Source organism: Ursus maritimus, unplaced genomic scaffold, assembly GCF_017311325.1.
Source record: "Ursus maritimus isolate PB19 unplaced genomic scaffold, ASM1731132v1 scaffold_27, whole genome shotgun sequence".
Taxonomy (NCBI): Eukaryota; Metazoa; Chordata; class Mammalia; order Carnivora; family Ursidae; genus Ursus; species Ursus maritimus.
Window position 1 is genome coordinate 30,814,006 of NW_024425230.1, and position 24,095 is coordinate 30,838,100.

Genomic DNA, 24,095 nt, shown 5'->3' on the forward strand with positions numbered 1-24,095 from the left:
TATTTATTTATTTATTTATTTATTTATTTATTTATTTATATTTTAAGATTTTATTTATTTATTTGACAGAGAGAGAGACAGCCAGCGAGAGAGGGAACACAGCAGGGGGAGTAGGAGAGGAAGAAGCAGGCTCCCAGCGTAGGAGCCTGATGTGGGGCTTGATCCCAGAACGCTGGGATCACGCCCTGAGCCGAAGGCAGACACTTAACGACTGCGCCACCCAGGCGCCCCCACATATTTAAAAATTTTATAAATATTACCAATGGATGTATCAGTTTTATATTCCTGTCAGAGAATCATTATTTTTATTATTATTATTATTATTTTTTTAATGATTTTTTATTATATTATGTTAGTCACCATACAGTACATCCCCGGTTTCCGATGTAAGGCTCGATGATTCATTAGTTGTGTATAACACCCAGTGCACCATGCAATACGTGCCCTCCTTACTACCCATCACTGGTCTATCCCATTCCCCCACCCCCCTCCCCTCTGAAGTCCTCAGTTTGTTTCTCATAGTCCATAGTCTCTCATGTTTCATTCATTATTAATGAGATTATTCAACATGCTACTAGAAGTTCTAAGAATGCAATGAAATAAGAAAAAGAAAAGAAATATAAATACAGGGCTGGGGTTGGAGAACTCTCCCCCTGCCACTCCCCTTCTCCCCAGTATACAATGGCAATGACTGTCTACTGAGAACATTCAAGAAAATCTCTCTCATGAGGAAATTTCAATGTTCATTGCTGTACTATCTGGTGGGTGGCGGCAATGATTTAATCAACTGGATGATAATTAAACTATGGTACATCTAGTTAAAGTATACGTTACAGTCTTCCTACTCAAAGTGTAGGGACCAATGGCACTAGCATCATTTGGGAGTTTGTTGGAAACACAGTCTCTGTACCTCACCCTAAACCCTCTGTCTGAATCAGTACTGGCATTTTATTTTTTTTTCTTCTTCTTTTTTTTGTTTTTTAAAGATTTTATTTATTTATTTGACAGAGATAGAGACAGCCAGCGAGAGAGGGAACACAAGCAGGGGGAGTGGGAGAGGAAGAAGCAGGCTCATAGCGGAGGAGCCTGATGTGGGGCTTGATCCCAGAACACCAGGATCACGCCCTGAGCCGAAGGCAGACACTTAACCGCTGTGCCACCCAGGCGCCCCTATTTTTTTTCTTCTTAATATTTTTATTTTTTTATAATAATATTTTTTATTATATTATGTTAGTCACCATACAGTACATCCCTGGTTTTTGATGTAAAGTTCGATGATTCACTGGTTGCGTATAACACCCAGTGCACCATGCAATACGTGCCCTCCTTACTACCCATCACCAGCCTATCCCATTCCCCACCCTCCTCCCCTCTGAAGCCCTCAGTTTGTTTCTCAGAGTCCATAGTCTCTCATGCTTCATTCTCCCTTCTGAGTACTGGCATTTTAACAAGAACATTAAAAGTTTGACAAGCATTGCTTTAGAGCGTTTAAATACTGATGTAGTCTTATATGTACAAACATGAAAAAAACCCAAAGATTAGAAAGTCAAAAAGCAATTTGCAGAGCAACACGATGGTAGGATCCTATTTGTTAACAGAAACAATATATTTCTAGATGTACTTGTATGTAAATGCTTTTAAAAGACAACTAGAAGAATACACACTAATGACAAAGGTCGAGAAAGACAAATACCGTATGATTTCCCTCACATGTGGAATTTAAAAAATAAAATAGATGAACATAGGGGAAGGGAAGGAAAAATAAAATAAGATAAAAACAGAGAGGGAGGCAAAACATAAGAGACTCTTAACTATAGGGAACAAACAGGGCTGCTGGAAGGGAGGAGGGTAGGGGATGATGGGGTAATTGGGCGATGGGCATTAAGGAGGACAGTTGATGTAATGAGCACTGGGTGTTACATGCAACTGATTAATCTCTAAATTCTACCCCTGAAACTAATAATACACTCTATGTTAACTAAATTAAATTTAAATTAAAAAATTAAAATTAAAAAAATAGTAAATAAACCAATGACAAAGGTTACCTCTGACAAAGGGGGTAGGAATGGGAAAGGGGAAATGAAGGAGGAGATTTATTTTGTTGATATGGTTTGACCCTTTAATAATGTTATTATATTACTTATATAATTTAAAAAAGAAAAATAAAAACCAAACTAACAAACTGAAAAGCTATTAGAAATACAAATTTTTGCAAACCAGCAGAAAAAATGATTATTTTTCACTGTCACTCATATTCTTATACAACCAAAAAAAATGTAAATTAAAAAATCTAATTCACACTACAAAAACAATTAAATAGCTGAGACACAAAGGGGCAGAGTCATATCACGTGACCATATTCTAAACACTGGAGGAAAAAGACCAAATTAACTTTCTATTCTTACAGAGAATGACTTTAAAAAATCATTGTCATATGAGGAGACAATCCAATAAAATACAGCCAAAACAAATATTATTTAAGTGCATTTAAGAGAGTCAAAAAGAAGTGTTTTTCTGGATTTCTGCATTGTTTGTACTTTTGTCAGTTCTCTTAGAAACTAATTTGTTGTGGTTTCTTTTCTCATTGTAAATAACTACTCATTCTGTACCTAATTGTACCTAACTACTCATTCTGTACCTAACTGTACCTAACTCATTTTCTTATACAAGGACTCAGTTTTCACTCCAGGCTCCACAGAAGCTAGATTTGCTTGTTACACTTAATGCTATTTTTGTACACGTATTTGCTTGAATACGCACAGAATATCAAAAAGAAATTAACAGTAGTGGTTGCTTCTGTATAGGGGGACTAGGACACTGGGTAATAATACTTCATCATCTGCCATTTTTTATCTTCTACATACATTACCTATTAAAAATCTTTAGTTAAAAATAATAAAAGTGTAGGGGCGCCTGGGTGGTGCAGTCGTTAAGCGTCTGCCTTCGGCTCAGGGCGTGATCCCGGCGTTCTGGGATTGAGCCCCACATCAGGCTCCTCTGCTGGGAGCCTGCTGCTTCCTCTCCCACTCCCCCTGCTTGTGTTCCCTCTCTCGCTGGCTGTCTCTCTCTGTCAAATAAATAAATAAAATCTTTAAAAATAATAATAATAATAAAAGTGTAGAGACATATGTACACCTGGCTAGGCAGACTTGACTGTGCAAAAAATGTCAGTCATAACTCTTTTAAAGTCAATCTACAAATTCATTCAAATGCCATTTAATATCCCAAGAGAAATTTTTTTTTTTTTTTTTTTTATTTATGTGACAGAGAGACAGCCAGCGAGAGAGGGAACACAGCAGGCGAGTGAGAGAGGAAGAAGCAGGCTCCTAGCGGAGGAGCCCGTAGTGGGACTCGATCCCGGAACGCCGGGATCACGTCCTGAGCCGAAGGCAGACGCTTTAACGACTGCGCTACCCAGGCGCCCCCCAAGAGAAATTTTAAGAATATTTGACAAGCTGATTCCACAGTACATCTATGAAAAAAAAAATGTTAAGAAAAATTATTCTTTGCAAAGAACAAAACAGGGATCTCCTTAACAAAGTATCAAAACAATAACTGATACAGTATAATACTGATGTAGGAATAGACAAATTGATCAATAAAATAGAGTTTAGAAATAAGACCTATGCAAATTTGGAAATTTGTGTTATAAAGTGGTGATATTTCAAATAACTGAGGGGCAAGAAGAATGCTGGGCCAAAGGGTAATTCATTTGGGGGAAATATTACCATAAAAAAAAAAAAAAAAACACACCCTCCAGATGGGTCAAAGTTCAAAAAGTAAAAAGAAACTACAAAGTGATAGAAGAAAATGGGAAAAAATTTTTTTGAATAAGGGGGAGCAAGATACAATTCCAAAAGGAAAAATCCCAACATACTTGACTACATACAAATAAAAATTTCCTGTATGATAAAATGCACTTTAAAATTAAAAGACAAATTACAGGAATGTTCATGGCAGCTTTAAGTTGCCAAAATTTGGAAACAACTCACATGTCCCTCAAAATGAATAAACAATTACGGTATATTTGTGCAGTAGACTACTACTCAGCAAAGAAAGGACCGAACTACTGACACATGTAATAGCATGGCTGATCTCAAAATACGTATGCTAAATGAAATAAGCAAGACAAAAACAGAGTGCATACCATGCAATTCCATGTACGTAAAACTCCAGAAAATGTAAACTAATTTACAACAACAGAAAGCAGATTCGTAGTTACTTGGAGATAAGGGAGTGAGAAGGGCAAGTGGGAAGGATTAGAAAACTACAGGAGTGACAAATAAATTATTTAGATTGTGGTGACAGTTTCACGTGTGTAAACATAAAATTTATCACCTGTACATTTTATTTTTTTTTATTATTATTTTTTTAAATATTTTATTTATTTATTCGACAGAGAGAGAGACAGCCAGTGAGAGAGGGAACACAAGCAGGGGGAGTGGGAGAGGAAGAAGCAGGCTCATAGCAGAGGAGCCTGATGCGGGGCTCGATCCCGTAACGCCGGGATCACGCCCTGAGCCGAAGGCAGATGCTCAACCGCTGTGCCACCCAGGCGCCCCCACCTGTACATTTTAAATATGTGCAATACATTTATATCAATTATACTTCAATGAACCTGTTAAAAAAAGATAGGCAAAATATTTGAATAAATTATTCGTAATTCATATGTCAAAGAACTGATATTCAGAATACATTTACAAAAATTCTACAAGTCAATAAAAGATAATTCAAACAACGTCCAATCAGAATTGACAATTAAAGAAAATAAAAAGTCAATAAAAATGCGAAAGATGTCAAACTTCCTATGAATTAAAAAGCAAAGTATTGTTTCCTATCTTTATTTGCAGACAGTAAAACTTGATGGCTCCAATACAGGGGAAGTTGTGGTGAAACCAGTATTCCCACACTACTGGTGAGTAAATAAAGTGATACCACCTTTCTGCATGCCAACCTCGCAAGATATATCAATATTTAAAACACGAATACCTTTTATTTTAGCAATAAGGGTCCTAGGAATTATCATAAAAAGATAAAGTGTACAAATGTATATGTACAAGGATGTTCGCAGCAGTGTTATTTATGATAGTAAAGCACTAGATACCACCTAGATATTTTAGTAGGGGGCTGGATAAACAAATGCAAACACTGGAATACTATGTAGCAGGGGTCAGCAAATTATGTTCCATTTTTACAAATAAAGTTTGATTGGAATACAGTCACACTTGTTAGTTTACGTACAGTCTATAGATGTTTTTCTGCTACAATGGCAAAAATGAGTAGTTGTGACAGAGACCAAAAGGCCCACATGACTAAAAAAGTTATCATCTAGTCCTTTAAGAAAAAGTTTCCATGGCTATATGCCACTATATATAATGTACATTTGTATGTCCTGACACAGAAATATGTGACCATGATACCGAATAAAAAAAGACATGCAAAAGTCAGAATGAATGATATGACTTCATTTTTTTAAAAACATGAATTTATTCATGAAATAGTTTGAAATACATAAACATTGTGTTAATCACAATGCTATCTGTGGGTGATGAAATTATAGGCGACTTTTATTTTTCTTCTTTATACTTTCCAGATTTCTTTTGCTTTTGCAGAGGGAATATAAAATATCAATTATTCCTTATAACCTAAAAAAGTCACAAAATTATATTTGTAGTATCAATTTACATTCTGGAGAAATAATTCTGTAATCTCATTATGGAAACCTTGAATGAGTGAATACAGTTCCCTGAAGAATAACCCAATCAAACCCAGTAAATGATCATTAAGCTTATTCTGAACTAATTCCTCATCTCTAAAGATGAAAAGCTTGTTCTTAAACATGTTCTTGATATATCAAACTGCTCCTGGCATATTTATTTTCCACTCCTTACTACTCAGGAAAACTTTCCAAATTGGTCTAGCTCAGAAAAATCTTTGCATACTTGGTCCATATGCAAACTAAAACATATTTATTTGAAGATTCCACACAGCAGTTGAACATAAGCATTTTGGTTCTTAGTAGAAGTTCAGTAAATCACAAGCTTCAGCAGTTCAATACAAAGCAGAATATTTGTTTTTCAAACTGTTGACCCACTGGTGTACCAAGGGCGGTCCAGTGGGCATAGGCGACTCTGGTACAGGCGAAGAAAAAGGACACTGTCTATAGAGGTTAGAAACAATAATCAAACTGGCAAAGTTACAATTGGTCTTTTTTTATTACCATCATGCGCCAGCAATTCTCAACAGTGTCAGTGATAAAAGACTCCTCCCCATCAGAGCAGAGTACTCCCACTCCCTCGTCACAGTTGACCTACTGATGTTTTGTGAAATCAATTTTTAAAAATATGGAACAGGAAGAGATCGCATGAGGTGAAAAGAAAACAGTGCATCTCACGCAGTGTGAGCAGATATTGTTTGTAAAACATTTGCTTCGGAGATAATAATCTCTATATAGAGATTATAGATATAGATAAATAGAAAGATGTAGGATCCAATAATATATATATTGGACTGTGGCCTAAGATATAATTCTTATTATTTGTAGTAGTTAAAATGTTTAAAAACCACTGGGAGAGAGTAAGGACCCTCATGCAGTGGCATACCCTGCTTGAAGAGTACCCGACAAGGAGCAGAAGTTCCGGGTTTTTAATTCTAGCTTTGCCTTCAACTATGTTTTGTGATTTTAGGGAAATTACTTTTCTTTAAGGGTTTTAAGACATATGCATGTGAAAACTCTGTTAATACACAAGATACTTAAAGAACTCGCCTGGTATACCCATACAATGTGAATGTAATAAAGTACAGCTTATATTTTGTGAATAACGTAAAAGGTGTTTGATGATATTTCTACTATAATAAAATTTCTTGGCAAATAAAATATCTCATAGTTCCCCTGTCCTGTTCCAATTTTTTAAAATTCAGCAGCAACTATTTTCAGTATCCCAAGAAAAAGGCTGAAGTGGAAAATATAATTTGGGGACTTTCAGAAGCTTTATCCATCAGTAGATTAGTAACAATGCCTCCTCTAGAGCTTTGTAAGAGAGAAGGGAACTAAATTTTGTGGAATATTAGCTGTGAGCCAGGTATTGTAACATGTACTTTATCTATTAAATCTTTTTAGAGTCTCAAAATGTAAAGTGCACTTATATGGTAAGTATAATTCTGTTATACAATCACTGGAAATCAGTCATGCTCCCCCAAACATGGCTGACAATAACAACTCTGGCCAATGTAACAACCTGCTTACGTGCCATTTTCTCACTTTAACACTAGTGTGATTTCTCACCTGCAGTTCTTTTTGATCTGGAGCTCAGGGCCAATGCTTCACAAATAATTTACCTCACAAGTATGGAAATAAAAAATTCTCAAGGGTTTTGAGGAAATGGTATTTTACTTCTGCTAATGTAGTGATTAGATTTTGTAATTAGATTTTAAAAAATACTTACAATTAGATGAAGTCTAATATACCAGGCCAATTTAATTATTTACTCTAGGTAACAGATATTATAAAATAGTTTATGGAGGCAAACATATTTGGAATTGAATTGTAAATTACTGGTATTTCATAGCATATTTGACATCATTCCTTTGCTTTTTCAAGAGAAATTCAAATACCTATATGGAGAAAAATTTCAAATCCAAAAATAACAGAAGTAGTAGTGATAGCTGAAATTGAACTATTTCTAAAGACATGTAAAAGCAAAGGCCTGAAATTACTATTAAAATTTTTAATTTTCTTTTTAAAATTTTTATAATATATATTTTAAAGATTTGTTTATTTATTGGACAGGAGTGGCAGAGGGAGAGGGAAAGAGAGTCTCAAGCGGACTCCATGCTGAGCACGGAGCCTGATGCAGGGCTAAATCTCATGACACCAAGACCACGACCTGAGCCGAAACCAAGAGTCAGACACTTAACCACCGGGGCCACCCAGGCACTCCGGTATTCTAATTTTTCTATTTCCCATGTCTTTCTGGTACCAATAAATGGACATTTCCTTAACACAATAAAGAATTCTCTAATATGACTGACAAACAGATCCTTCATCTACATATAAAATCAACACTGTTTAGAAAATAATGCAAGTTGGTACAGCCACTCTGGAAAACAGTGTGGAGGTCCCTTAAAAAGTTAAAAATTGAGCTACCCTATGATCCAGCCATTGCACTACTGGGTGTCTACCCCAAAGATACAGACGTAGTGAAGAGAAGGGCCATATGCACCCCAATGTTCATAGCAGCATTGGCCACAATAGCTAAATCGTGGAAGGAGCCGAGATGCCCTTCAACAGATGACTGGATTAAGAAGATGTGGTCCATATATACAATGGAATATTACTCAGCCATCAGAAAGAACGAGTTCTCAACATTTGCTGCAACATGGACGGCACTGGAGGAGATAATGCTAAGTGAAATAAGTCAAGCAGAGAAAGACAATTATCATATGATTTCTCTCATCTATGGAACATAAGAAATAGGAAGATCGGTAGGGGAAGAAAGGGATAAAGAAAGGGGGGTAATCAGAATGGGGAATGAAGCATGAGAGACTATGGACTATGAGAAACAAACTGAGGGAGGCCCTCAGTTTGTTTGAGGGGAGGGGGTGGGGGAATGGGATAGACTGGTGATGGGTAGTAAGGAGGGCACGTATTGCATGGAGCACTGGGTGTTACACGCAACTAATGAATCACTGAACTTTACATTGGAAACCGGGGATGTACTGTACGGTGACTAACATAATATAATAAAAAATATTATTATAAAAAAAAAAGATGAAGTGTGATAAAGATGGGAAAAAAAAAAGAAAATTTAGAAAATACCTCACAATGCAAGATACAAATGACCAATAAGCAGACGATAAAATATTCAACATCATTAATCATCAGGGAAATGCAAATTAAAACGAAACAGAGATACTATTACAAACCCACCAGGATGACCACAGTTACAACGACTGACAACCCTCGATGCTGGCCAGCATGTGGAGTAAAGACAATTCACATACACTGTTGGCAGGAATATAAACTGGTACAACCACTCTGGGGAAAGATCAGGCAAAATCGGAATACTCCTTATCAACAAAAGGACACAGACTCCTAATACATGCAACAACACTTTGTGAAAGAACCCTTACATAAACAGACAAACTGATGACATGCTTACATTTATATGGAGCTTTGGAACAGGCAACACTAATACACCCGGTGGAAAAAGGGCCGGTGCCTTCCGGGTGGTGAGGAGAGGGTCTGCTGGGAGGGACATGAGGGAACGTTCTGCAGTGACAGTAATATTCTCCATCCTGATAGGGATTTTGATTATATAGGAATACACATATGTTAGAACACATTATCAGCACACTCAGACTTGTGCATTTCCCAGTATATAAATCTTACCTCAAAAGAAAAAATTTAAAAAGAACCACAAACAAAATATTATGCTCTAGTTAATGATACAAATACTGAAGTATTTGGGTACATCCGCCTCTTACTCTAAAACATCAACAAATTCAGATGGATGGGCAGAGTGACAGACATGTGATACAGCAATTACAGGAAAATGTTAGTTGAATACTCCACGTGGTGCGGTGGGTGTTTGCTGTAAAGTTCCTTCAGTTTTTTTTTTATAAAATGTTTCCAACACACAGAAATGTTGAAAAAATGGGAAAAGACTTTTTCCTTAGGAAAAAGATATTCTTCAACACCCCATCACTCTTACAACAAGGAAATTACTATGATTAAGAGTTTTGAAAGAAAAAAAGTTACTATTTTTAAGACAGAAATAGAAATGGGTGGTAAAGATCAGCTACTTGGAACACCTGGGTGGCTCAGTCAGTTAAGTGTCCGACTGGTGATTTTGTCTCACCGCAATAATTCTAGTTAACATTGATCACCACATATAGTTATAAACCTTTTACTTGTGATGAGAACTTTTAAGATCTGCCCCTAGGAACTTTCAAATATATAATACAGTATTATTAACTATTAACTATGTCACCCTGCTATCCATTATATCCCTAAGACTTATTTATAACTAGAAGTGTGTGACTTTTGACCACCTCCACCCATTTCTCTCTCTCTCTCTCTCTCTCTCTCTCTCTCTCACACACACACACACAGATACACAGATACACACACACATCCTCTGACAACCACCAATCTATTCTCTGTATCTATGAATTCAGGTTTTTCTGTTTTTGATTTTTTTTTTTTTTTAGATTCCATGTATCAGTAAGATCATATGGTATTTGTCTTTCTCTGACTTATTTCACTTAGCAAAATGCCCTCAGGGTTCATCCATGTTGAAAATGGCAAAAAAACAATGTTTAAATAAAGTCTGCTGATTATTTCTGATGTCAAGAATTCAAGGAATACATTTATCTGTTAAAAACAACTAGTGTCATTTTTCTTCTTCCACTTTCTGAGCAAGAATCACTGAAATCAACTAGACAAGAATGAGTCTCAGGGACAAAGTGGGCACACAATAGTATGGCTTTTATCACCCTGGGCTAGAAATGCCTAATTACTTCACTGTGTCACCTACCATACCCTTGGGGATGAAGACTGCATCCTATTTGCCATTCTGTCTCCAGCAATACTAGATTCTGCCTTCTGCTTAACTTACACTAAGTACTGAATAAATATTGCTTGAAAAATATCTCTGATATTACTTTTAAGATAGTCATTGAAATGCTGTGTTTGTAATCACGGATAAGAAAAATATTAACACAAGGAATGGAGACGGTCCCCATCCTACTCAGCTTCCATGGGACTAGTTCCATGTTTATCTATTTTACATTTCTTGCTTATAAAGTAAGCTCCTTAGTTCCCTCCTCCCCCCCCACCCCACCCCCCCAACACACAAAAAGTTTGAAAAGCACTGACATGATCTCACCTTTAGAAATTTCTCTGGACAAAAAGACCAATAAAGTGTTCATTATCATTACAATGGGGATTGGGAAAAAGCAGAACAGATTTAGCTTCATTTAGCTTTTTGTCAGCTATTCTTAGAATTTAGATCAATGAAGGGCAGTTAGCTTTCAGATATATGGAGGGTAACTGCTGTGTTGGTAAGATATTCTTGTTGGGGCAAGATCCCGTTCCTGTCCGTAAACTGGGTTTGCCTGAAAGTATCATCAACAAACACTTAATGGTAGGGGGTGGGAGTGGGTAAACAGGGAAGAAATCTACACTGAAGAAGAATCTTGTTCTAGCTGTTCTTCCCACTAGGAGATCATCTTTCTATTGATCATTCCGGAGCTTCTGAATTCAATTTTTAATGAGAAGGTGGCATTTTTTAATTCATAAAATTGCTCCACTTTTCCTGCTGTTCCTAATTCTGGCTATCATCTTTTTAATGAAGAGGAAGATAACTAAAATCAAGAGAATGGGAAGTTTAAGAGATTCAATATATTTAATATGATACATATTGCCAATATGACTAAAATTACTAAAATTCTTTTCGGCATGGATCTCTCTACCAAATCTGGAAGATTCGATAATACCCCTTGAAGTAAAAGGTTAGTAAAGTAAAATAGTAAATATTATATGGAACACATTCCCTCAAAAAGACTGAATATATAACAGATTCAAGAAGACAGCTAAAATTGATGAATAAGAGACATGGAGTAAGCTAAGCTTGAAATTCTGAGGTCAAGACAGATAACTTTACAAGGAAGTAGATTAATGCCAAGGATGACAGCCAAACCTTCTCGCTTGTTTCTGAGCTGGAAAAGGCATGACTTTGCCCATATTGCTGTCCTCTTGTTCTTTAAATAAATACTTAAAAATGTTTACTAATATTTCATCCAATCTGCCAGAGTAGACAAGCAGGAGCATAGCAAGCGTGGACTTAAGTGAGAGCCTAGGGAGCTGGCTTGCGCGTTAAGAGTGGAGAGTGACTGGCCTGCCTCACACCCTTGGAGCCAAGGCTGTCTGGTGGTCATGGCATGTGACAAGACCAAAACAGAATGCCATCTGAGTCGTCCATTTGAATGAACCAAGAATGAAGTAGAATCTAGGTAAGTAGGCAAAAAAGAAATCAAAGAAAGAATCAAGTGAAGAGGGTTTAGACAGAAAGAAAAGATTCTTTGAACCCCAGGGACATTAGCTGCGCACATCTACTAAATACCCACAAAGCACCAGGCACTGTATTAGGCAGCCTTCTTACATCATTGAAGAAGGCGTGCTCATCTCCACTTTACAAAGAAGAAAAATGAGGTTCAGTTAAACGGATTAATTAGCAAGATTACATGGCCAGAGACTGGGGAACAGGGACATGCCTCCAAAAACATAGCTCTCTTCATCATACCATATTCCTTCTACGAGGTGCAATGCTGATCTCCTAGGGGTCTTATAGAAACCAGGGATCCATTTCTACGGCACGATTCCCGCTTATTTGTCCCACAATGCTTCCTCCTGATTAGGGTCATTTGGTAACATAAAAGCACAATAGAGTTGAGTTCTTCTCATGCTGCACTTTGACAAATGCACAAACAACAAACCGGCAGGAACTTCAGGCATATGACTGGCCTTCTATTTTGTAGCATTTTCATGGTCAGAAACTATGCATCTGTATTCCGCATCAATCTAGGTTCTAACCTTACATCATATTTCATTTTATTTCATGTGGATATTCCTCATCTTTTCTAGAATACCTGCAGGTTATCTCCTGGAAGGTGGTTAGTTACCATGGAAATGAGGTTATTGTACTTCAGAATAAATTTACATAAGTATTAGAAAATTATTTCAAGCTTGTAAAATATGGGATTCACCTGAAAGTTAACATGACCACTGATGTGATAAAAAATATAAGAAGAACTGCAAACCAATTTAAAATGACTCAGGTCTCAATACAGGATTACAAAACAACTGTAAAACAATTTCAAATTTACAGCAATCTCTTTAAAAATGAAATATCTATAAAGTGAAATTGCGAAATATTCTGGATATAGATAGCAAATTATAAAAATGTCCAAACATCTTATCTATTTGTCATCAAAAATGTAGTGTCAGGCCCTATATTAGGTGCTATGATCAAAAAGTTGCCATGATGCAGGCCTGTCCTCAAGGCACTCAGTCTGGTAGGAGAGAAAGACAAACAAACTGGAAAAAACGACACTTCAAATGTGATAAAGTGAGAAAGATATATGCAAAGTATACACGCAACATCACAGGGGGGAGAAGATGGGCGTAAGCAATGCGAGTAAACAGGAGACAGAATTTCAGAGATTGCTGAGGAAAGCCAGGCAAGACGGTAGAAAGAGAGAGACTCTAGGCAGAAAGGACAGCACAAACAAAAGAACTAAATGGGGTTTCTAAGAAGCTAGCTATTGCCCTTGAATTAAAATACCTTAAAAAGTGGGTGCCTGGGTGGCACAGCTGATTAAGCTCTTGGTTTCGGCTCAGGTCGTGATCTCAGGGTCGTGAGATCGAGCCCCGCATTAGGCCCTGTGCTCAGCATGGAGTCTACTTGGGATTCTCTCTCCCTCTGTCTACCCTCTCTCCCTCTCCCTCTGCCCCTGATCATGCGCTCTCTTTCTCTCTCTCTAAAATAAATAAATCTATACATATATATATAAAAAAAGAAGCAATGGCTATACTAGACTGATCAGACTCAAGACTCAGACTCTAATTCTTTCTCTGCTTGACATTTAGAAGAAAAATGACCCCATCAAGATAAGTAAACATCTAGTATTCTGAAAATTATACATAAGACTTCAAAAGGAAGACATATAAGGCTTCTTGTTAATTAGTTTGTGGTAATTTGTAAAATAAAGTCAAAAGACATGACCCAATTTATACCATAACTTTGTGACACAAGTAATACGTTATTTAATATATTCAAATCATTTAATCTTGCCATTTAATAGTCTAAAATATGACTTTGGTTAGATGCATAGTATTCTGATATATGGGTAGGACATAATTTATTTTACCAATCACCTATTGTTGGCCATTTAGATGGTTCATAATTTTTCTCATTAAAAATACGTATCCTTCCAATAAATATATATCATTGCAATTTCTATGCATAAATCTTTGCATACATCCTGGATTATTTCATTAAAAGAAATTATTAGAAGCAGAACTGTAAGCCAAAGGATGTGCAAATTTTAAGACTTCTGATTATATTACCAAACTGCCCTAACAAAAAGGTTATGTTAATTTGAACTACTACCAGCAATGTGTAAGAATCCTCATTTTACTGTAATTTTGCCAAGAGTAGATTATTATTTTAAAACTCTACCTATGAGCCAAAAAAGGGCTACTTTAATTTGTGTTTCTTCTACTATTCATGAAATTGAACTTTTTCAGGTCAACTTTCCATTTTTATCTTGTTTCTGTAAATAGATAATTTTCTCTTTCCCCCTTTTTCAACTGAGAAATGGCATTTGTTTGGTTCTTGTTAATTTATAAGTTCCACTTTTATCTGTGGCAATTATTTTTCCAAGTTTTTAACGGAAGGATTTTGTTCATTTCTGCCATTCTGAAGAATGGATTTGAAGAAAAACCAGGTTAGAACAAGAAACACCAGTTAGGATACTAATGAAGTAGCCTAGGAAGGAGACTGACTGAGAACTGTTGAACCAGAGGAGTAAAGACAAGGAGAAAGAGAATCTGAATCGGATGTTGGAAAAAATAAAAAAGACCGAAATGATCAAAAATGATCCCCATGTTTCTAGCACAAGGGAAAAAGTGGGCAGTAGCACCACTAAGATACAGAAAACCAGAGAAAGATTTTGAAGGAAGAAAGTTAAGTTCAACTTTGGACATGTGAAGTCTGAGGGACCTGTGGGACGCGCAACTGGAAACATCTGATGCTCAGCAATGGGTCTGCCCCCAGGATTTGGGAGTTATCATTACGCAAGTCACACCAGAAACCATGAGCACGAAGAGCTGTCGGTTGAAGACAGAACTGTGTGAACACTAATATTTTAATGGGCATGTTAGAGAAAAGATGCTCAAAAAAGAAAAGTAGAGGAATGGACAGAGAAATAAAAGGAGAAATAGGATAATACAGTGTTATCAAGGCAAAATAGTGGAGCATCTCATGGGATTGGAAGTAAAGATGAAGGGATTCAGTGCACACGGTCTTGACCTACTATAGCAAATAAGGAATATAAGCGTTTTCAAAACTAGCCATTTGGAAAAAAAGTTCATCTTTAATGGCTTTGGTACTTTTGTTAAAGTTTTATGTTGGCTTATGGGAGGCATCAAAAGGTCAAGAATGGCAATTAATAAAGATGATAAAGCACTGTTTATATATATATATTATATATATAATACATTTATATAATCATATATATGATTGTGGCAATTATGGCCTCAATTCTATAAGTTAGGGTAAAGATTCATCTTCCTCCAGAATAACCTTTCAGAAGATTCTTTTAATCCAAATTTCTTTTACATATAAGTCTATGAGAAACAAGGTGCAAAGGAAAACATGAGTAATAAAGTAACCACAACATCAAATCATTCCAGTTGTTACAGTTCACAATTTCACTACAAAGTTTCATTCACTCATTCAATAATTACTTGCTGATAATATATTATGATAAATCATAGTAAAGTTTATCTATTTTTAGTAATCTCTACATCCAACATGGGGCTCGAACTCAAGACCTTGAGATCAAGAGTCCCCTGCTCTACCGTCAGAGCCAGGCAGACACCTCAATACCAGTCCCTGTTGATAAGGACCTCAGTCCAGCAGTAGTGGGAATAGGCATATAAACAAATCAATGAGAAACACTACTGGTAAAAAGAGAGCTATTTTGAGAAACATAATTACCTGAGGGTGAGAAGATGGTTATGAAAAGTTTCACAGCAAGGTTAAGATTAGAACTAATCTTGAAGGACTATCAGAAAATTTTGGCTGAGGGCGTGAGGATACAGGGGAACAGAGCTATCAAACAGCATAGTATGTTCAGGAAACTCTCTGTAGTTTGGTAAAGATGACCTTCATTTCTATCCCAGGTTCCGGAAGAACAGTGCCAGAAGTTTATTTAATTAATCCCTATAACAACTTATTGAACTGATAAACTAAGACAAAGGTAAGTTACATAACTTGCCCATGTTCACATAGCTAAGTAAGGGAAAGAAATGAGACCCAAGCACGCTGGGTCCAAAGACTGCTCTTAATTACCCTGCTTCTCAGTTAACAATGAAAAAGTTGCCTTTATATGAAGGGTCTGGTTATATTTTATACATACACTATAAGGAGTTTATTTTATCCTAAGCCAAGGGAAATGAGAATTCTTTTCTTTTTCTTAGGATGGTAAATCTTATGTATATTTTACCCCCCCAACATACACACAAATAGCCATAACAATAACCAGAACAGAATTACATGGTCCCAGGAACTTTACTAAGCAAATGCTACTTTTTTCAGTTACTCCTTACAGTAACCTTGTAACTGGTGGTAAAAGTCCCAGTTTTACAAATGTTTAGAGCAGATTTCCCAGCACCCAGAGAGGAAGTCTGATTCTTCCCCAGCAGGAAGGGCAACTACAGAGCCTATGGAGGCCTCGTCTCTTCCTGTCCCTGCCAGCCAGCATCCCTCTGATGAGATGCTTGGGCACTTGCAGAAGGTCATACAGAGATCTCTCCCTACGTCTATCAAGAACTGAGGGTTCTATCAAATGACAGCAGACTACTGTAATGCATCATGAACTAAAAGGAAGTGAAATCAAGCAGAAGACTGGCAGAAAAGGCGAGATCAATGTCTTAATGTAAATAGAGATCAGAGTAGAAGGGTAAATGTAGAATGACATCAGGCTCTGACTTCAGAGAAAGATCATAGAATCAGTGACAGATTTGTTATCAGTATTGACAAAGACAAGGAGGTGGCCAATTCAGAATTTATCAACTTATCCCACAAGAAACAAATGGAAAATTTTCTTCTTTTTTGTGTGTGGGGGAGGTAGTGGAGTGGGGGAGGGAGTGTGTATCACAGACTGTTATGACTGTTGTAAGAGAAGGGAAAAATTCCTCTTTTTTTTTTAAAAAAAACAACTCATGACCAATGGGTGTTATCGGCAATCTAAGATGACAGGAAGTACACGATGGGCTAACTCACGTCACAGCATGTGTAGAAATCCCAGGAGTTAACAACAAAAACAATAAATTTGAAATATTTAACAGATGAAGAATGAACTTATAACCTTTTTCTGCATTAACACTCACTATGGCATTTCCTGTGGCTATAACTTTTTAAAAAATAACAGAAGTCAGACAGGTATGACCATATATATAGAAATAACTATATAAACACTTTATATATGTGTGCTATGTATCTGTATATAATCTCCAACTATTTCTCATAAACTGCTTTCCTCATTTGAAAAAGAAAATACTTTCAGTTATGGGACAAAGTTCAAAATAAAATTTTCCAAATTTTTTTTTGTACATAATAACTTATCTGTAAAGAATAAAAAAGAAAAGACCTCATGTGACACACATGAACAGTACAGGCTCAATTATTTTAACTACCATCCAGATTAAGAAACAGAACACACCGGAGGTCCTGTTGTTCCACATTCAGTCACTACCCGGCCTCTGTCCAAAAGTAATCACTAGCCTGATTTCTCAAACCATAGATTAGTTCTGCCTATTTTTGAACTTTATAAAAATGGAATCATACAGCATGTATTCTTTTGTGACAGGCTTCCTTCCTTCAGTGGTGTCTGTTGTACCCATGTTGTTGAATGTAGCAACCGTCTGTCACTTTCACTGTTGATAACATGCCACTGTAGGATTAGAACACCACTTACCCATTCTATTGCTGATAGATGTTTTAACTGTTTCCAGTTTTGATTCACTGTGAATAAAGCCGGTGAGAACATTGCTGTGTGTTTTTTGATGCATATGTTTACACATTTCTGGTGCATAAACTCCTAGGAATACCACCATTGTATCATAAGGTATGTTTGTATGCAGTTTCAGTAGATTTCGCCGAACAATATTCTGAAGTGATTATATCACTATGTAGAGTCCTAACAACAGGACATCGGAGTGTTCCTCGTCCTAACCAACATCTGCTATTATGAGTCTCTTTAATTTTAGCCACTCTGGTGGAATACAGTAGTATCTCCCTGTGGCTTTTATTTACACATCTCAGAAAACTAATGATGATGATAACTACTTCTTCAGTAGCCACCTGGAGATCTGTGGGGTAGGAGCTCAAGTCTTTGATGACTTTTTACTGGTTTATCTGTCTTTGTTTACCTTGTTGATCTGTAAGAGTTCTTTACAGAGTGTACACCAAGAGTTGGAACTTTTTCTGAAAAAGACCGGAGTAAATACTTTAGAATTTGTGGGTCATGTGGTCTTTGTCACAACTACTCAACTCCACAGAAGCGGCCACAGTCAATACATAAATGAATGTGACTGTGTGCCAATAAAACTTTATTTATGGACAATAAAACTGAATTTCATAAAATTTTCATACAATCACTATTATTCTCCTGTTTTAACCATTTAAAACTGTATAAACTATTTTTAGCTTACAGGCTATATAAAGACAAGCAGTCAAGCAGATCTGGTCTATAAGCTGTAGTTTGCACACTCTTCGTCTAAATAAAGACTTTTGTCAAGACTTGCTTGCACTGAAGTCTTGTCAGGTGTTTATCAATGCTGTTATGCTTTACAAGGAACTAACTTTTGGCTTTGCTGAAACTCTCTATTTTGAATGGTTTTTCTAATTTTATTAATTTTCCCTTGTCATTACTTTTTTTCTTCTATTTTCTTTGGGGTAAGTTTGCTATTCTTTTTCTTTTTTTTTAGCTTTTTGAGATAGATACTTAAGTCACTGATTTTTCAGACTTTCTTCTCTTCTAATACCTGTACTTAAGGCTATAAATCTTTTCTAAGCAACCCATAAGTTCTGATAGGTCATATCTCTATTAGTTCAAACTATTTCCTAATTTTCATCATCATTTCTTTTCTGACTCATGGATTATTTCAAAGTGATTCACTTAATGCCTAAACATGAAATCTTCAAGTTACCAGTTTTTTAAGTTACTTTTTCGTAACTAGTTCCAAACTTAATTTTGCAGTAGTCAAATCTACAGAATTTCAATTCTCTAAAATCTGCTAAGAAATATTCTATGGTCAGTATGTGGTATATCTTAGTAACTGTTTCACAGGCACTATTAAAAAAACAGTTTATTCATTTGCTTTGTGCAGTATCCTATAAATACAATTATATTGCTAATGCTTACTAATATCTTGAAATATATTTATCATGAGTATTTTTAAATCTTGGTTATTTTTTTCCAGTAATTCTTCATCAAATGGTGCATATTATTCTATCCCCATACTTGGTATGGTCAAAGTTTTAGTTCTGGGTTATCATTAATATATTTTTACTTTAATTCTAGCCTTTTAAAAACTTTTTGCACTTTCCCAAGTTACTACTGCTGCATAGCAAACCAGCCCAAAACTTAGTGGCATAAAATCACCACCATTTTCTTATGCTCACGGATCCTTGGGTCAGGAATTAGGACAGCCCAGCAGGGATGGCTTATCTGTGCTCCCCAATGTCTATAAAAACTTGAACGTGTGGGGTGACTTAGAAAGCTGGGGGCCCAACTCAACTGGAGACTTCTTCATTCACATGTCTGGTCCCTTGGTTAGATGCCCTGCAAGGTGGGCTCAGTGGAGCTGTCTACCAGGGCACCTACAAATGGCTTGTGGCTTGGGCTTTGCACAGCATGGCAGCTGGGTTCTGAGAAGGAGATCCCAAGAAGTGACTGGAGAGTGGTAATTCCAAAAGAGCCAGGAGGAATCTGCATGGCCTTTTATAAGCCTCAGAAGTCATATGACACAACTTCTGCCATTATGCAAATAGCTCCAAGCCCACTCAGATTCAAGGGCAAGGGATATAAACCCCACTACTCATTAGGAGGACTGCCAAAGAATTTGAGGGCTGTATCTTAAAACTCTCATATCTCTTGGAGCATTTCCTGAAAGTATCTCTTCTTAAGTGTGTATTCCAAAACACACTATTTTCAGTGTGTATCTTTGTACAGCAAACCTTCTGAGGCCTTATATGATGAGAATTATTTTAACTCACATCTTGGATGAATATAAATTCCATGTAGATTCAATGTTCTTTTCCTTTAACACTTTAAAAACATTACTCCATTTTCCTCTTAAAATCAGATTTCTCAAAATCAACACTAGGTGCAATATAATTCCTGTTCCTTTGTAAGTGATCTGCTCTTTGTCACAGGAAGCTTTTAGAATCTGTCTTTGTCTTTGATATTATCTGTTGCTATATGGGTCCAAGGGTGGGTTTTCCTTCCCACTCACACACAGAAGACTTTAAGCCCTTTCAGACTAGGTCTTCTGTTAGTCTTTAATTCTGAAAAACTGATCTTAATTATTTCTTCAAATATTTTCTCCTCCCTTTTTGTTCTCTCTTCTAGGATTTCTATTTACCTGGATAGAAACTCTTCTACATCTAACTTTCATGCTTCTTGGCTTTTATTCTATGTGTTCTCTTTATCATTTAATGTTGCATTCTCAGAGTTTTTCGGCATCATCTTCCAACTCATGAGTTTATCAGCTGTACACCTTCAACCATCATCCAGTCTACTGTATTCTTTATTTTTACATTTTTCATACCTAATATTTCTACTTGGTTCTACAGTTATGTTTTCTTGTTTTTGCATAGTATTGCTATATTTTTCTAATCTTCTGAAATATACTTGTCAAGTTTATCTTTTTAATTCTTGGTCAATCTTTTCCAAAAATTCTCCATCAGATGGTATATGTTATTCACTTAGTTCTCTTTCTTTGAGAGTAATTGTACTATTCAGGTGACTAGTTTGGCTATAAACTAATGTTTTTCTGGGGAACCAGTCACTCTCTAGTAATATATATGGTTACCGGACCTAACTGTAGCCAACCTGGTGAAATTAAGAAGAGAGGAGAGTAAGCCCCAGAGCAAAGAGCCCCAACGACCTTAGAAATACTGCTGTTTACTCCAATTTGCTGGGCATTCCACAGACATTTCCTCTCATTTGAACTCAGGGAGAAACAACACTGGGCAGAGTCTTCCTAGATTTGAAACACACCAATGGGAGTTTGGCAGGGGAGAAAAAAGGTAGTTATCCCCCACAGGTAATTAGTCAGGACACACCCATTTATATGCCATAAGAGACCTAGCACATCTTTTGAATAACCATGGAGGCCTGGACCACTGCTGCTCATTTCTGTGGGGAAAGAACAGGGAGGGAAAGACAGTATCAAGGCAACACCAGAGAGAAATAACAACAGAACTTAATAGCCTTCCAATCTATTTTCTCACTGCTTCCTCATGCAGTCCTTAGTCCCAGGCTACAGCCACCACCCCCACACATATTCCACCTACCCATAAACACATACAGATTCATGAGAGCCTTCATCTCCCCACACTTCCCTCTCATTCCTCTAGTTTGTGCAGAGTTCATCTTGGGTGAAGGAGTCAACAGCTGGGACTAGTTTGACAGAAAATGCAAACCAGCCTAGAAACTATTTTCTTTATCAATGGTGTAGAACTTTTGTTCAATTTCAACCACTCATAATCCAGTTCAGAAATGTGAAACAAGGGGCGCTGGGTGGTTCAGTCAGTTAAGCATCTGCCTTCAGCTCAGGTCATGATCCCGGAGTCAGGGACTGAGCCCTGCATCAGGCTCCCTGCTCAGTGGGGGGTCTGCTTCTCCCTCTGACCCTCCCCCCTCTCATGCTCTCTCTCTCACTCTCACAAATAAATAAATTCATTGAGGAATACAATATCCAGTATCAAGGAGGTAATGTTTTTTTTCATTTTTCATTTTTATTTATTTTTTTTATGTAAAGTTCGATGATTCATTAGTTGCGTATAACACCATGCAATACGTGCCCTCCTTACTACCCATCACCAGCCTATCCCATTCCCCCACCCCCCTCCCCTCTGAAGCCCTCAGTTTGTTTCCCAGAGTCCATAGTCTCTCGTGGTTCACTCCCCCGTCTGATTACCCCCCCTTTCTTTATCCCTTTCTTCTCCTACCGATCTTCCTAGTTCTTATGCAAGGAGGTAATGTTTTTGATCTACTCTGTACTGCTGAGATGTTATCAATAATAATTTTCAGTTCTCAACTTCCCACCACATGCTCTGGAGGTCAAAATGTTTTCAATTTTTGCCAATATAATGTTTGGGAAAAATGATATCTTTTCAATTTGTATTTTTCTCACTACTAGTACGGTTGATTATCTGCCGATAAAGGAACGCAAACAGCTAATAAACCCTTCCTTGTGAACTGCCTATTCATATTCTTTATCAATTTTCCTTATTTCTTTTTTTATCATCAGTTTCTAGAAACTCTCTGTATTTTCAGGATTCTCACCCCTTCTCAGTTATGTGTTACAACTATTTTCTTCTAGTCTACCATTTGCATTTAGCCATTATTTATAGGGGCTCTTCTATATAACTTTAAAAAAAATGTGTATGTTGTCAACATTTGATGGTTTTTGCTTGACATGCTCTTTCCTATTCTTTCTGAGACTGTCTTTTCCAGCACAGATAATACAAACATTAAACCCATATATTCTTCACTTTTTCATACTTTGACCAACTTCAGTTTTTCCTACTTGAAAATTTATTGTACCAATACCCTTTAGTAAATAAAAGTTTTTTCCCTCTGAACTGAACTGCCACTTTGATAATACTTTTACGTTCCATAATTACTTGTAACAGCTGGATTTGACTCCTTTTGGTTGCCTACTCTTGGGCCAATACCATGCTGTTTAATTAGAGAAGATCTGTGGTAATTTTTAATATCTAGGTTTCCTTACTCTTATTCTTTCCTCAATTTTCTAGAATGTACTCATTTAAAGAGCACTTTCTCTAGGCACAGATAAGATGGAACTAGGTACAAACTGTAAGATGTATGTATTATCTTACAACTAAAAAAAATGTAGTTAATAAGTTAATAGAAGAGTTTTAATTCACAATTCCATATAATAAATAAAAGTTAAAAAGCAGAAAACAACCACCACATGGACAAATGCAACTGACATGTATGGCAGACACTATGCCTCACATTTGAGGTTAATAACAAGGTACTTTATAGTGGAGGAAGCTGAGGCACAGGTAGAAATGGAAGAGAGTGTTAGGCCAAGAATCTGACTAATGGTAAAAACATAGAAAACATCTAGTAAGGGAGGCACAGGGACCAAATAAGACGGAGTTCACTAATATTTTACTTGTACGATCCCACCCACACAGAGGTAAAGAAATAAACTGGATAAATAGATAAATAAAATAGAAATAAAAATTGGTCATTCTACAACTGGTAGTAGTGAACCTTCCACCTAGCCAAGAATAATGGTAGAGTGCAGGTGAGGCAATAGTTATGTAATTAACCGTAACAGTTATAGTCTAAGGCTTGCTCTTTTGATTTTCAGAGATTATGAATCCATCCACACATAGCAAGAGAACATAACATTCTGTGCTTTTGACAGCATAGAAGAACCCCAAGCATAGAATAGACTTATTCCCCAATTCTTATCAAAAACAAATTTGAGGGGCACCTGACTGGCTCAGTCAGTGGAGCATGCAATTCTTATCTCGGGGTCATGAGTTCAAGCTCCATGTTGGGTGTAGAGCTTACCAAAAATAAACAAGCTTAAAATATATATATTATATATAAAACAAAATAAATTTGAGTCCTCTGGTGACTACTGGAAGTATAAATGTGGCTATCATACTTCCTACTCTGAAACCCACCAGTAAGCCAAGAGAAACAAACCTTCATAAAAATATGAAATAACCCTAAACCACAGATCAGGAAGTATTCTATCAAATATAGTACAATTTGAGACAAGGTAATAATGAATATCATGAGCCAAAATATACCTCTACATATCCAAGCAATGTTGGATTTTCCTGAAAGTAACAGAAAAGGTCTTAAAATTTTTTAGTTGAAACAGATAAAATGAGGGCGTATACAAATTATGGGAGAGATAGCAAATATTCCTCTGAGGGTACATTTCAACATGGAGGAAGGGCAAGGGACATGGAGATAAAGGAGAGATTATGCCCTGTTCATTTTCTCTGACTTATAAATCAGAGAGC

The 24,095-nt window shown here is 36.6% G+C and overlaps 1 protein-coding gene across 1 annotated transcript in view; it reads right to left on the reverse strand.

The window, feature by feature from the left end:
- NEO1 (neogenin 1) overlaps nt 1-24,095 on the reverse strand; it is a 201,815-nt gene that overhangs the window by 125,259 nt on the left and 52,461 nt on the right. The window lies entirely within an intron of this gene.